The following is a 13,635-nucleotide window of genomic DNA, read 5'->3' as shown; positions in this document are numbered from 1 at the left end:
GACATCAGAAAATGATGAGCTAGGGACCTCAGAAAGTGCACATTCCAGAGTGAAATCCAACCAATAGTTCCCCATAATTTACAACAGCCTGAAAGCATTAAAATTGATACAAGAATTCAGTGGAAGTGCATAGTAACAACATAAACTATGGGAAAGTGAATGCAAAACAAAATGGAAATTTTGAGCTTCACATTCATTCCCCAATCCTATTGTTAAGCTTGTTATAGCTGGTTGGTGAAGGAGGAGACTGAAAGAACAAAGAACCAAAAGAACAAAGAAAATTACAGCACAGGAACAGGCCCTTCGGCCCTCCAAGCCTGCACCGATCAAGATCCTCTGTCTAACCTGTCATCTATTTTCTAAGGGTCTGTGTCCATTTGCTCCCTGCCCATCCATGTACCTGTCCAAATATATCTTAAAAGACGCTAACGTGTCTACGTCTACCACCTCCACTGGCAACGCGTCCCAGGCACCCACCACCCTCTGTGTGAAGAAATTTCCACGCATATCTCCCTTAAACTTTCTTCCTCTCACTTTGAACTCATGACCCCTAGTAATTGAGTCCCCCACTCTGGGAAAAAGCTTTTTGCTATCCAACCTGTCTATACCCCTCATGATTTTGTAGACCTCAATCAGGTCCCCCCTCAATCTCCGTCTTTCTAATGAAAATAATCCTAATCTACTCAACCTCTCTTCATAGCTAGCACCCTCCATACCAGGCAACATCCTGGTGAACCTCCTCTGCACCCTCTTCAAAGCATCCACATCCTTCTGGTAATGTGGCGACCAGAACTGTACACAGTACTCCAAATGTGGCCGAACCAAGTCCTATACAACTGCAACATGACTGCCAACTCTTGTACTCAGTACCCCGTCAAATGAAGGAAAGCATGCCATATGTCTTCCTGACCACCCTATTGACCTGCATTGTCACCTTCAGGGAACAATGGACCTGAACACCCAGATCTCTCTGTTCATCAATTTTCCCTACGACGTTTCCATTTACTGTATAGTTCGTCCTTAAATTTGATCGTCCAAAATGCATCACCTCGCATTTGCCCGGATTGAACTCCATCTGCCATTTATCTGCCCAACTCTCCAGTCTATCTATATTCTGCTGTAATCTCTGACAGTCCCCTTCACTTTCTGCTACTCCACCAATCTTAGTGTCATCTGCAAACTTGCTGATTAGACCACCTACACCTTCCTCCAAATCATTGACATATATCACAAACAACAGTGGTCCCAGCACAGATCCCTGTGGAATACCACTGGTCACAGGTCTCCAATTTGACAAACTCCCTTCTACTAGTACTCTCTGTCTCCTGTTGTCTAGCCAGTTTTTTTATCCATCTAGCTAGCACACCCTTGGCCCCACATGACTTCACTCCCTCCATCAGCCTGCCATGGGGAACCTTATCAAACACCTGACTGAAGTCCATGTATATGACATCTACAGCCTTTCCCTCATCAATCAACTTTGTCATGTCCTCAAAGAATTCTATTAAGTTGGTAAGACATGACCTTCCCTGCACAAAACCATGTTGGCTATCACTGATAAGCCCATTTTCTTCCAAATGGGAATAGATCCTATCCCTCAGTATCTTCTCCAGTAGCTTCCCTACCACTGACGTCAGGCTCACTGGTTGATAATTACCTGGATTATCCTTGCTGCCCTTCTTAAACAAGGGGACAACATTAGCAAGTTAGAATTAGAATTAGAACGTCACTCACTATTCCATTTTAGATCTATTCACAAAGTGAGATATTACAATTGTTTCATTTCTAAATATACAACTCATTTCTGGTGTCAGTAAGTGTCACCTTATATCTACATAAGCCATAATACAATGAATGACATCACCCATGCCCCCCCAACCAAATGTAGACACTTAACCTTACTTTAAACAATTAACAAAACTCCTTTCAAGTAAATAAAGAATATCCAAATGAAGCTTCACAAATACAGACATGAATGGTTGTATCAATGAAATTTGAAACAAAAAAGCCCTGGCCACTCAACCTCAACAGGAAATATACAAATGCAGCCTACAGGGCCCTCAACTTAAACTGTTTAAGGTAACATTTTCGATTGTTTACTTTAAGAAGTCATATAAGGTATGAGTTCTGACAGGCTTGAAATAGACAGTCACCCAAGAGCAAAAATGCAGAGATGATAAAGAATTAAAAAGCAAAATGAAAATAGTTACAAAAGAAACAGAAATTGCAGTAAGAAATTGGAAAAGGTACAAAATCAAATACCACAGATGAACTGTCACAAGATACTATTGACCAACTTCATCAGCTCAAACCAACTGGCACTTCCTCTCACCCATCTAACATTAGTGATCTCTGGCTTATATTTAAGTACACTTTCAAATGAAATCACTAATCATTGCCAAATGAAATGGGGAAACAGTCTGGATCCTGAGACTGAAAGGCTGACTTTTTCTATTCAGTTGAAAATCTGTTTTTGTGGCTGTATTCTTCAAAATATCATCATGAGCTCCACTTGATTTTTTTGTCCATTAGTAGCTGTGCATAAACAATGTGGGCGCCAATCAAATAACTATTTCCAGATATTTTTAGCCAGTGATTGAAGTTCTCTGAAAGGAGCAAGAACCTGGCAAATCATACACAAATATTCCATTGAATGAGGGAAGAAAATATAAATCAATAATAATACAAGGGGTGTCAGAAAAATCAAACTGCAGTGTGTGGGAAAATGCATTATGAATTCTTAGTGCACACTAGAGCTCCTGGGGTAACAAAATTGTTTGCCCTTTTGGGCACTGCAGATTTTCAACTGAGGTCGTAACACATGCAATCCATTTCCTAGTCTTAGGGTGGAATTTTATGGTCACCTACTGGAATATGAGGGTCAGAAGCTCGTAGAATGTAGCGTGTGACTGTTTACTGCCTTCCCATCCATGACTAATGACCAGTAGAAGCATCAGGTGGGCTGCTCAAACATAGAGCTATTAATGACCAAGTAGGTGCCTCATCTACAGCAAGTTAGCTATCTAGGCTGGTGGTAAGGAGGGTATCTACTTTCGAGGTTCGCCATGCCCACTGGAGCCAGCCCAGTACTTCCTTATCATTTGCTCCACCTCCAACATCAAAATCCATCTTACCCCTCGTCCTGCGTCTATCCAAGTTACAAATAAACTTACAAACAAGTAGCACTAGTAAGCTATTCAGGCTCTCTCTCCTGCTCTGCCATTCAATAATGGCACTGCTGATCTAATGGTGATCTCAAGTTCGCATTCCTGCAATGCACTCGTTCTACATCTTAGACTTGCTTCTAATGCATTTACATCCTCTCTCAAGGGTTATGGGGATAAGGCAGGAACAGGATACTGATTGTGGATGATCAGCCATGATCATAATGAATGGTGTTGCTGGACAGAAGGGCCGAATGGCCTACTCCAGCACCTATTGTCTATTGTCTATTGTCTATTGTCTATACCCAGTAACCTTTCCTGCTGAACAAGATTCGTTCCACCTCTGCCTTAAAAATATTAAAGGAATTTGCTCCAACTGCATTTTCAAGAGTTCCAAAGATTCACCAACCTCAGAAGAAAGAAAACCCCATCTCAGTTTTAAAAAGATAACTCCTGATTTTAAAACATGACCCCAAGTCTAGGGTGGTACAGTGGCTCAGTGGTTAGTACTGCGACCTCACAGCGCCAGGGACCCAGTTCAATTCCAGTTTCAGTTGCCTGCCAGTGTGGAGTTCACACATTCTCCCTGTGTCTATGTGGGTTTCCTTTAGATGCTCTAGTTTCCTCCCACAGCCCAAAGGTGTGCAGGTTAGGTGGATTGGTCATGCTAAATTGCTCATAGCATACAGGCTAAGTGGATTAACCATAGGAAATGCAGGGTTACAGGGTAGGGGATGGTCTGAGTGAGAGTTTCTTTGGAGAGTCAGTGTGGACTTGATGGGCTAAATGGCCTGCTTCCACACTGGGATTCTAAATTCACCTATAAGGGGAAATATCCTTTCCTTGCCCCGACAAAATTCATGAAGATTTTATACATTTTACACAAGCTGCATCTTACTCTTCTAAACTCCAGCTGATACAATCCTGGCCTGTCAACCTTTTCTCATAATATAATGCACTCGTTCTACATCTTAGACTTGCTTCTAATGCATTTACATTCTCTCTTAAATAAGTTGGCTAATACTGTGCACAGTACCCCTGGATGTGGTCTCACCAGTGACTGTGTATAACGGAAGCAAAATCTATCTTCTTTTGTCTATCATACCCCCTCACAATTAATGATAACATTTTGTTAGCTTTCCATGATTACTTGCTACACGTGCAAATTTAATCTTCGGTGATTCATGTACTTGGACATTCAGATCCTTCAGCATCTCAGGGCTCTGCAATCACACAGCATTTGACCAGGAAATGGATTGCACATGACACAGAGTCAGATGAAAATCTGCACTGCCCAATGGGGGAAAACTATCTCATTACCACAGGGGCTCCAGTGTGCAATAAGAGTCCATAATACATTTTCCCAAATGCTGCAGTTTGGTTTTTCTAACATCCCCACAATTGTTATTGGTTTATGTATTCTTCCCTCATTCAGTGGAATATTTAAATATGCTTTTTTATGCAGTCAGAATAGACAATTTCTCATTCTTCCATATTTTAGTCTATTATCTCATCTTTGTCCAGTTGCTGAACCTATCCATGTCTGCCTATAGCCTCCTTATGTCCTCTTCACAACTTACCTCTTACCTCTCTTTGCTTAACTGGCAAATTTTGCAGTATACCATCTGTATCTTCACCCAAGTCATTTACATAAATTGTAAATTTTTGAGTTCCCAGGATTGATCCCTAACCTTAATTTATTATACCTTGCCAGCCTGAAAAAGACCCTTTTAGGCCCACTATCTGCTACTTGTTATAGTCAATATTCTATCCATATTAATATGCCAACTCCTACACCATGAGCATTTACTTTCCACGATAAATGGTGGCACTTCTTCATGTGTCTCAGGAAATCTAAGTCCAGTATATCCATCGTTTCCCTTTTATCCAAAGCAGGTTACTTCCTCAAAGATTGATAAACCTGATCTCACAAAACAATGTTGAGTCTGCCTGGTTACCTTGAAATTATCTAAAAGTCTTACCAAATCTGCTATAATAATAGCTTCTAACATTTTTCATATGACAGACATTAAGCTAACTGACATACTGTTTCCTGCTTTCTAACAGAACATTTCCAGAATCAAGTGAGTTTTGGGAAATTGAAATCAATGCATCAATTATTTTACTAGCCACTTATTTTAGGACCATAGGATAAGGTCCATCAGAATGCTGGCACTTGCCATCTCACAGCTCTCACAATTTACTCAGTACCACTTCTCTGGTGATTATGGTTTCCCCGAGTTCCTCCCTCCCTTCCATTTCCTGATTTGTTTCTGCAATGTTGCTTGTATCCTCTATAGTGAAGACCAATGCAATTCATCTGCCATCTCCATATGTTCCATTCCAAATTCTCTACTTTCGATAAGAGGTTCAATTTGATTTTCACTCATTTTTGCATATTTATAGAAATCGTTTAAAAAATGCAAATTAGCCTACTCTCAGACTCTCTTTATTTCATGCCTCTTTTGTTCTTTTTTTTTAAGTTTCCGTCCAGTCTTCTGACCTGCTGCCTTTCTTTGCACAATGATACACTTTCTTTTCTTTTAGACTACCTTAACATTTCTAGCTGACCACAGATGATGGATCTGTTCTTTGGAACCTATCCTTTGGATTGCATCTATTTTGTGTATTCTGAAAGAAACCCTTAGTTGGCTGCAACTTCACTTCTATTGATCAATTAAATTAAATTTAACATTTTACATTTAACCTATTTTGCCTACTCACTTTAGCTAAACCTGCTTTCATGCACTAATAATTGGCCTTTTTTTTTAAACAGTGTGGAGGCACTTTTCTCTGCCTCAAACTGAATGTAACATTCATTCACATTTTAGTCACTGCTACCAAGAAAATGTCTTCACTGTTAGGCAATTAATCTTAATTAATCACAATTAATCTTATCTTGAACAATATCAGGTCTAGAATAGGCTGCTTTCTAGTTGGTCTAGAACATGCTGATCTTAGAAACTGTTCCATAAACATTTTATGCACATCTCATCTTGCTTATTTTTGTCAATCTCACTTTTCCATTTCATAAATCGATTAAAATCTCCCTTGATTATTGCCATAACTTTACATCAAAGACTTATTATTTCTTCCTTTATGATTGACTCTACTGTGAGGCTACTGTTAGGGGACTTGTGCACCACTGCAACAGTGATTTTGTGCCTTCAACATGATTTATATTGTTTCAAACTGATCCTATATTCTAGTATCCAGAACCTAGGTAATCCCTCTCTCTTCTGCTAATACTATTAGTAACAAAAATGTCACCCACCCACCATTTCCTAGTTTCCTGCCATGCCTAAATATCCTGTATCCTTCAAGACTTGTTTCCTAATCCATGTCATCCTGCAGCTATGTTAATGTAATGGTTACCAAATTGTACTTATTAATTTCTATTTGTGTTCTCCATTCATATGTTTTGCTTCAAATGCAATGAGTATCCAGATAGAGTATCCATATAGAGATCTACCTATCTTCTTTTCTCTCCATCTTCGGTCTGCCTCCCCCTCTCTCCCTATTTATTCCAGTTCCCTTTCCCCATCCCCCTCTCTGATGAAGGGTCTAGGCCCGAAACGTCAGCTTTTGTGCTCCTGAGATGCTGCTTGGCCTGCTGTGTTCATCCAGCTTCACACTTTATTATCCAGATAGAGTGTTTAGTTTTATCCTATTTTTCAGATTCTGATCTTATCTGTTGGTTTACTCTAATATGTGTCCCTTCTTGTCATTGTACATTTCTCATTTCCCATATCAAGACTTTCCTTTTTGATCTTGGCTGTATTCTGTGACTTACCACATTCTCCTAAATTTGATCCCTTCTATTCACTATTTCAGTTAAAATCCTCTCCACATGTCTAATGCTTGGTTGGCAAGAGCAAATGCCCCAGTATTGGGAATTTGGGAATCAGTGTTCTGATGCCATTCAGCTATGTCACAGGGGCTCTCTGCCATTTTGAAAATTCAAGCCTAAGGCTATGATTTGCAGGTTAAGCTTGTAGCTGGATATGTTCAGTGGTGAATGACTCTTCATTCCCCCCTCCCACAGAGAATGCTCACAGAATCGAAAGCCAATCAACTGAGAGCTGACCCGCAAGCGTTTTGATGATTGTAGGCCTCGACAATGGAACTTCACCTGGCCCGTAACTGCCAGTCAATCAGAGGCCAGCATCTTCCGGATTTTAAATACCATTGGTTCAGGCCTAGTCTGCAGAGAGTCTAATGGTGAGAAGGTAAGTGGTTTTCTTTTATTTCTTGTGGGGTGGGTGAGAAAGGGGACAGTGTTGAGAGGGATCAAGAAATAGAGGATAAAGGATTTAAAAGGATTTTTAATGCTTTCCATTGTCCCAACATTGGGTAAAATGGAGGTTCATTAGGAAACCAACCAATGTTCTCACCTGCCAGAACAGCAGGAGATGAAGATCCTCAACTTCGAACCATCTTATGTAGGTGGTTGAGTATTTGAGAGTCCTAACTGCTAGCATGTTCCCAATGGATCGTTTTTGCCTAGCACTTAATTGCAGAGGTGAGGAGAAGAGGGACATTATTTTTTCAAGGCCAGTTTACCAAATTATATCCTGTTATTGCCATCATCGCAACTCATCAGGTGGGGTAAAATTCTGCCTTCTTTACTTATTTTGTTTTTGTAACTTACATTGTTTTCATTCATTTGTGAAGTCAGATAGCTACCCAGGCTTTCATGACTGTGACCGCACCATTTGCTTTCATGCCCTTATTATTATTCTACAAATTTCCTCTTCCTATTCACTTGTCATTCCTCTCATTTTGACTGTATTCTTCAATTTTTATCAAATGTAAAGATGTCATTTAAACACAATCAGCAGAATGCAGATGCTTAGCAATTAACAGGCAGGAATGGGAATTAGAATAATGGGAAGAATTGAAAGCTGTGTAGAAACTCATATAATCTGGCAACCGGACAACCATTGCGTAGGGCATAGCTTATGACTGACCGATTAGCGCTCTTATGCTGAATAGACTTGAGCTCATGTTTAACTAATAGAATGGTTTTCTCTGGTTTTGGTGACCAAAGTCGCAAACTGATTAAAATCATGAAAGACTTATCAGGCTGACAGTACTTAGTACAACTACACATGTTAAATCAATAGAGAGATAGCTCTCAGCCAAATCTGTCTCTGCATCAATCTACTCAAGATCTGTATTTTAAACACTCCTGTTTAAAATGTCATTTTAACTTATAGCCAATACACCAAATTACAACTCAATCGAATTCCTGTAATGAGAGCCATATTTTCCAGTGTGTGCAAGTTTCACATAAAATGTGGGGCAATCACAGAAAATAGCCTTCCTTTTCTGCTTTTGCTACAGAGTTGAGTTCTTGTCATCCCAAAATTTCTTTCTGAGAGTTAGACAAAATAATGGCTTTTTGATCAGCGCTGAGATCTTGTTATTGGCCAGATTTGAGAAATACCGCCAGAATTTCACAGGGGCAATAAAAATCAAAATACAGTTGCCTGTACCTTTTGTAGCAGAAGAATCAATCTCTGCACAAGATAATGGCAGCTCCCAGCAGTATCTGTACAACAGGTTCATTGTATTACAAGTGAAATTAATCCTTCGCCACTGTCTTCTGCTAAAACATGGTTGACAAGGTGTGTAGTTTGCAGTTCAATCACTCTTCTATTCACGATCAACACAACTGGGAAGGATTCCACAGTTTTGGGGAGAAAATCCTCAGAAATCACATTTTAATGGTTATAAAATCATGAAACGCATTTCCATAATCGTTGAAGAGTCCAGACTTTCAAGAGTTAATTGCAGCTGAGAAAACGGAATTATGGAATCGTTCTTGATTTCTAACTGAACAATTTTCTTTTGGAATTTAATCAATGTCTACTAAATTGGGTGAGCCCTTTATTGAACCTGCAAGGCGTATGTCCTGTGCCTGAATAATGACACCCATAACACCACCAATAATGGGCCTTGGTGCTTGCAAGGTAAAAAAAAGCCCTCTGACAAAGAGAAATACAATGTCAGGCTACCTCAGTCTTTACACAGCCCCTGAGAAATTGACACCAGGAAAGATATTGATGAAGATATTGATCTAGGTGGATTTGGGCAAAGGACACAATTAGGATGAAGGGCAAGAATGGTGACAATTGTGAAATGGTGGCAGAGGCAATGTTTTTGTGTGATGTAGGTTGGAGAATGTCTTTGATCAGGTCACTGGGCACAAGTACTGTGTTTTTGTTAAAAATGGGATCAAGCAAGTAAATGTATAAAAACTTAGCTCTCAAGCGATAGGAATGTCTGATTTTTCTAAGTGGTTCAGGACAAACAATTCTCGAACTAAAAGCCTAAAACAGGCATTAAGCTCTCACCTGCATGTGCAAAGAGCCTAACGCCTTTTCCAGCAGGGGTTTGGATAGCTTTTTTTTAACTTTTCCTAATATGGCTCTTTCAGTTGGAAAAATGCATGCAGGCCCCAAACTGGGGGTTCAGTAAACAAGTTAACCTGCATGGACAAGCCTAAATGTACAAGTGTCTATTTATAGTCTCCCAGTGGGGGGGGAAGTTATAACAAACATTCTGAACATGGAGGTTATGTTTACTTGGACATGTTTACCAACTGTGATAAAAAGTGCACGGTTCACATATATTCATTCATTTTTATTAGAGTTTGGAGTTTAAACCAGTGGCATTTTTTTTGTGAATGGGTTTAAAAATTAACTGTATTTTTCCTTCCAAAACTATGATTTAAACTATTATTTAGTAGGGACCAAGTGACTGCAAGGAAACCTAGAGAGATAATAGAAGTCTGTTTTTAGAATCCTAAAATCCCTACTATGCAGGCCCATTGAGTTCACAATGACCCTTATACTTAATCCAACCTTATTCCCTGTAATCTCATGACTAATCTACCTAATCTACATATCCATAGACACTACAGGCAATTTACCATTTACCAATCTACGTAACCTGCACACCTTTGGACGATGGGAGGAAATTGGAGCACTCAGAGGAACCCCATTGAGACTCCACACAGACAATTGCCCAAGGGTGGAATTGAATCAGGTCCCTGGTGCTGTGAGGTAGCAGTGCTAGCCACTGTGCTGGCCCTTTATTGTGGGAGTTTACGATTGGGAAAAAGAAAACATGAAGCCTTTACCTGCAGCAGAATGAACGCTAAAAAGTTTTCGAAAATTTAGTTATAAAGATTTTAGATTCAGTTGAAAGGAAACCTGGTTGGGTGAGAAGCCAGTATGGTCTCTTTACAGCAGGTAAGCCAATGAGTTACCTCAACGAAAGAGTGTAGTTTGTGAAACTTCAAAACTACAAGTGTTTGGTTAGAACTCTGCAGGTTATGGAAAGATTGAGAAAGTCTAGGGTGACATCTGTGGGAGGAGTCAAAAGGCTTTAGCTCACAGGATCAAAGCTGGGGATAAGCAATTAACTCAAACCGACAGATTTGACGGGGAAGGAAAGCTTCTCTGGATTTTGATTAACTGTAAAAGTTGATGGAATAGATGGGATTTTCTTTTGCCGTGCACATTCAAATTTTTCAAAGGGTGTTATATCCCAGTAGTACTGTTTGTTTTATTTTTGTTTAGTTTTGTTTATTTCATTTCTGTTTTGTTGTTAAAATCAAATTTGCAAGTGCAAGTGCTTACATTCCAGTAAAAGACCACTACATTAACTAAAACAAATGAAAGAAGAAAAAGGTCCATCAGGCCAGATTTCATTCCATTATTTGACTTGCCCAGAAGTAACGCCAGCAGAGGTCATAGTACAGTACCATCTTTTTTGCTACTGCACCATACCAGGGAGAGGAAAGTTCTGTCCTTTGATTTTATCTTTTTTAGGTATTCAGCTCAATGGCTTCACTACACAAACCTTGTCATCTCCCCTCCACAGTGTATCCTAATCCCACTGTGCACTGGATTTAATACATGCTGCCAGACTGTACATACCTTGAACAAAGAGCAAGGAAATGTATTTCAGAATCACTGTGTATATTGATAATAATACAACAAAGTCCAGAAATCCATTGACAATCCCTTTAGGAATTGTGCTGTCTCTTTTGTCTCTTTTAGATATTTGAATGGGCTGGCAACCATTACAATTAAATAATTTTTTGACTATTTTCCTACACACAACACTATATAGCCTGATTATAACCAAAACCAAACTTTTTAAATCAGTTTCTTATTTAGTTTTCTACAGTGTGAATCACAATAGATGCATCAATATAAACCAAAAATGAGATGCCAGATGTTAGAATTAGCAGGATTGAAAAAGAAATTTCAAGCATAATTCATCAACATTAGCCTTAATACACCATCCATCATGTTTGTTATGAAATAGATGTATTTTTAATGAGAAGTTCTTACATTAACATTACGTGTGCTATTTTGAATAGAGCAGTAGGACAATTGTTACTTATGCGACAATACATTCGCCAGACAGAATCTTCAATGATTCATGAACAAAACATAATATTCTGTTCTAACAATGTAACTGTCTTAAAGATTATGTGCAGGCTATTTCATTAAATTTATTCACTGTCCGAGTCTTCTTCTACTTTTTACTGAATTTAAAATCTGATTTGTTAAAGCAGCATTGTAGTGCATATTAGAATTTTGTTACGTTGCGAGGTGCTCATTTTTCAATCAATAACTGTGTCATTTTTATTAAACTGTTGATGAGATGCTAGTCACAGCACTTACAATATGAAGACCATAGATAGATCCTTTTCATGAAGGAACTAAAGTTCTTTGAGTTTCTTGCCTCCTTTTATTATAAGTCTAGCAAGAAAGCTGCAGCACTTCCCAACAACAGTATAGACTTTATTAAGTTTGAATCACAATCAATTTTTTGGAATTTGATATTAACCTGGTAAGGGTGGGTCAGTCATCATTCCTTTTCAGATAAATAATGAGTAAATGTACAAGGTGAGTGCTGGGTTGATATTTCCTCTTATGGCACAGGCTAGAAATTGGAGACTCCATTTAAGAATGTCATTTCTTTTAAGAAGGAGATGAAAATTTCTTTTACCTCTCAGAAAGTTGTTAGTGTATGGAATTTTCTTCCTCAGAAAACAGGGGGCCAGTTCATTGGATTTATTCGAATTGCTAAGCAGAGAAATATGGAAACAGAAGCAGGGATAGACTGTTCAGTCCTTCAAGTCTACTCTGTAATTCAAAGTGATCATGGGTAATGTTTCAACTCAGTGCCCTGTACCTTCTTTCTCCACAGACTTTTTGATCCCTTTAGCCCTAAAAATTACACCTAACACCTTTCTGAAAACAGTTAATGTTTTGTCCTCAACCACTTCCTTCGGCAGAAATTTCCACAGGCTCACCACTCCCTGGTGAAGAAATTTCTCCTCATCTCTGTCCTTACTGGCCTTCCATTTATTGTTATTCTTGACCCTTGGTTCTGGGCTTCCCAGTCATCAGGAAAATATCTTCCACATTTATTTGTCAAGTTCAGTTAAATTTTATAGGTCTCTATGATATTTCAATCATTCATCTAAGCTCCAGTGCATATCATCCCAACTGATATAATATCTGTCCATGCAGGTTAGATACGTTCATAGACAAAGGTGTTAAGAGTTATGGAGATTAAGGGTAATGGGGGGAAGATAGGTAGAGTTGAGACAGCAATCAATCGACAGTGATCTAACTGAATGGTGGACTAGAATTGAATGGCTGAATGGACCAGTCCTGTTCTTAACTCATGTATTTCCACATTTTTATGTTCCTATGTAGTAAAGCATAGATAATTTCCTGATTGGAGGAGAATAGTGGTGGATATGGAGTTGTGGATATGGAGCGGTGGTTTGGAGGTGTGGGTGGGCTGGGTTGGTGATGAGCAGGGAGCCCACACTGTAAGTTCAGAAGACTGTATATGAAAGGAGGTCATTATACTGAAACAGTTGAGCTGAATCCAGTGGTTTTACCCTATTAGTAAGTATCAGCCTCAGAAGCTGTCTGTACAAACAGAAAAATAATACATTTTTGTGAGGAAATAATTCGGCCTTCCTATTGCGTAGAAAGCTGTAAATGTCTTTGTTGATAAATATTGGTAGCATACTCCGTAAATTAGCCCCATTCATTTGCTGACACCACAAGTTCCTCCAGAAACTAAAATGAGGAAGATTGTGGGCATTTTCTGATGAAGGATCTAGGCCCGAAACGTCAGTTTTCCTGCTCCTAAGATGCTGCTTGGCCTGCTGTGTTCATCCAGCTCCACACCTTGTTATCCAGGATTGTGGGCACGTTCCCAGTGTTGTTGCTGATATTGCAACTGGGAATGCTCATATTAGAAGTAGACTAATGGTCTTATCGATATGTAGAACCAACAATTTTATTATAGGAACAGATTTTTGACTTGAAATGGAGGCAGGAAATTGCATGCAAAACATTGTACTTAAGTTCTCTCAGAGGAAAAATAATTTTCTTCTGCCTTCCTGACTGGACCATTTTCATTT

The 13,635-nt window shown here is 39.1% G+C and overlaps 1 protein-coding gene across 4 annotated transcripts in view; it reads right to left on the bottom strand.

The window, feature by feature from the left end:
• LOC125452948 (synaptotagmin-like protein 2) overlaps positions 1-13,635 on the bottom strand; it is a 236,612-nt gene that overhangs the window by 95,759 nt on the left and 127,218 nt on the right. The window lies entirely within an intron of this gene.

This window comes from Stegostoma tigrinum, chromosome 4 (genome assembly GCF_030684315.1).
Source record: "Stegostoma tigrinum isolate sSteTig4 chromosome 4, sSteTig4.hap1, whole genome shotgun sequence".
Classification (NCBI taxonomy): Eukaryota; Metazoa; Chordata; class Chondrichthyes; order Orectolobiformes; family Stegostomatidae; genus Stegostoma; species Stegostoma tigrinum.
The sequence above is the reverse complement of the archived record's forward strand: the minus strand, read 5'-3'. Positions and strand labels throughout refer to the sequence as shown.